We start from the raw sequence: 2,933 nt of genomic DNA on the forward strand, positions 1-2,933 counted from the left end.
GAATCTCTCTCTCTCTCTCTCTCTCTCTCTCTCTCTCTCTCTCTCTCTCTCTCTCTCTCATGATATTCTAACATATAACTAACAAAGAAACAGAAAATTATTCGTATCATGTCTTCATAATTTATAATCCTGAAATGAAACAGAATCTCTCTCTCTCTCTCTCTCTCTCTCTCTCTCTCTCTCTCTCTCATGATATTCTAACATATAACTAACAAAGAAACAGAAAATTATTCGTATCATGTCTTCATAATTTATAATCCTGAAATGAAACAGAATCTCTCTCTCTCTCTCTCTCTCTCTCTCTCTCTCTCTCTCTCTCTCTCTCTCTCTCTCTCTCTCTCTCTCTCATGATATTCTAACATATAACTAACAAAGAAACAGAAAATTATTCGTATCATGTCTTCATAATTCATAATCCTGAAATGAAACAGAATCTCTCTCTCTCTCTCTCTCTCTCTCTCTCTCTCTCTCTCTCTCTCTCTCTCTCTTGATATTCTAACATATAACTAACAAAGCAACAGAAAATTATTCGTATCATGTCTTCATAATTCATAATCCTGAAATGAAACAGAATCTCTCTCTCTCTCTCTCTCTCTCTCTCTCTCTCTCTCTCTCTCTCTCTCTCTCTCTCTCTCTCTTGATATTCTAACATATAACTAACAAAGAAACAGAAAATTATTAGTATCATGTCTTCATAGTTTAAGATCCTGAAATGAACAGAATGTGTTATAACATTTTGGCACTATCCAAATCCTGTTATGACGTATGTTTTTATTTCCCCCACAATGTTCCATGTAATATTATGAAAATTGTTTACATAATTCTCGCATTATACATCTATCTTAAACATATATTTCATGCAGGTTTCATGATAGGGTTACCACCTCGCACCATAATGTCTAATTAGCTATCTTCCCCTTCGCCGAAAAAAAATATCTATTTATAAATAACTCCAGCTTTGTATTAGGGAAAAATATATATGTACAAATTTGTCATTTCATGCCAATTTCATTCTTCGTTTACAAAGAGAAAATAGTTTCTTTTCCTCCTCGGTATGTATCCTCAGGGCACTCGTCATGCAAATACAGTGTGCAAACTTTTCGTTCCAACGACATTCGTCAGCGAAATGTATTAGATTCTTTTCCGCAGTAAAATCATTCACATAGTGATGAGGGGATTAACTCTCGGAGTAATGATAATTAAAAAAAGACAATTGATTACACGCGATTATGGCAATATTCCGTTAATGACAAAACACACCTGTCCGATTAATCGTCTCTTCTTTGACGAAATGGAAAGTTTCATCCATTTTCATCCACCGTCATTCTTTTGGTGTCGTAAACTTCGTAAAATGTCTTTTCAATACGAAAAATGTATATTTTCCATAACCTGATTATCTCATTTTGAAATACAATATAAAAAACACGACAGCTTTGATCAAAATCAGCTTTTTATTGAACGTTGAGTACCAAGCACACAGAAATGTTCCCAAGAGATATCTCGCGCCCTTCCAACACTTGCGCTGTTCCCGGATAGACTGAGTCGGACAGACTTCGAGTCACTCTTTTTGGCTCGGTGGGTGGCGAGCTTACGATGCCTGATGTCGCTTTACGAAATTTCCACTTTAAGAGGTTAATAATTCAAGGAAAAAAATCCCAAATATTTTATCCAAGTATACTGTCGTGTCCACGTGTGTAGTTACAAGCATTTTATTTAAATGAATATGCTCAGCCTCCTCTCATTTCAATTATACACTTTATTTGGATTTTTATGGGCCTATAACTTCGTGATTTCAGGGTGATGTCTTGTGCTACAAATGGAGACTTGCGACCACATAACCAATGTTCTCAAACATTATCTTGCGTCATGGCCTTTGACTTAGGGCCGTACAGGAGCCTTGGTTAAGCTTTCTTGTGTAGCCTACACATTTTTCCTTATTTGCATTCCGCATTTACATTACAAAAAGGTCATATCAAAATGGGAATTCGATATTCTAAGAATATTTTGTTTTACTCTTGTATTTCCAATTCATTCCCTTTTCAAAGTATACTTATTCTATTCTGTGGAAGATGGACATCATAATTTACGATATTTAGGCTCGTTTCACGTTCCAAGGATTGTTTGCACATTATGGATTATAATAAGAATAATAATAATAATAATAATAATAATAATAATAATAATAATAATGCCTTAGTTCACAACCATCGTACACCTGTAGGTAGTAGGTTAGCCAGGGCACCAGCCGCCCGTTGAGATACTACCACTAGAGAGTTATTGGATCCTTTGACTGGCCAGACAGTAATGCATTGGATCCCTCTCTCTGGTTATGGCTTATTTTTTCTTTGACTACACTTACACAGAATAGTCTGGCCTATTCTTTACATATTCTCGTCTTTCCTCATACACCTGACAACAATGAGATACATAACAGTTCTTCACCCAAGGGGTTAATTACTGTACTGCAATTGTTCAGTGTACTTTCCTCTTGGTAAGGGTAGAAGAGACTCTAGCTATGGTAAGCAGCTCTTCTAGGAGAAGGACATTCCAAAATTAAACCATTGTTCTCTAGTCTTGGGTAGTGCCATAGCCTCTGTACCATGGTCTTCCACTGTCTTAGGTTAGAGTTCTCTTGTTTGAGGGTACACTCGGGCACACTTTTCTATCTTATTTTTTTTCCTTCCTCTTGTTTTTTTGAAATGGTGTGTTGGGCAGGCTTAATAGAAGGGCCATGGATGCCTGGTGGTTTATCAAGAGGTTGTCTTTTCCTTTTCTGATTCTTTTTCTTCTCAAAACTATCCTTACTGTCCTCCCTTCAGTTGAAGTGGCTATCCTGGAGGATATTTAGCCTTGCATGGTGAATCGGGTCCTCCATGCTGGCCAGTTTTTCCGACTTTCTACTATAGTCTATGGGTTTCATCAATCACTTTATT

General features: G+C 36.6%; 1 protein-coding gene across 1 annotated transcript in view; it reads right to left on the minus strand.

The window, feature by feature from the left end:
• Positions 1-1,531, minus strand: part of LOC137653165 (zwei Ig domain protein zig-8-like) — a 66,967-nt gene extending 65,436 nt beyond the window's left edge. Inside the window, 1 exon segment of the mRNA XM_068386540.1 lies at positions 1,470-1,531. The gene's annotated coding sequence lies outside the window, so the exon portion shown is untranslated.
• Between the last annotated feature and the right edge of the window lie 1,402 nt (positions 1,532-2,933).

Source organism: Palaemon carinicauda, chromosome 14, assembly GCF_036898095.1.
Source record: "Palaemon carinicauda isolate YSFRI2023 chromosome 14, ASM3689809v2, whole genome shotgun sequence".
Taxonomy (NCBI): Eukaryota; Metazoa; Arthropoda; class Malacostraca; order Decapoda; family Palaemonidae; genus Palaemon; species Palaemon carinicauda.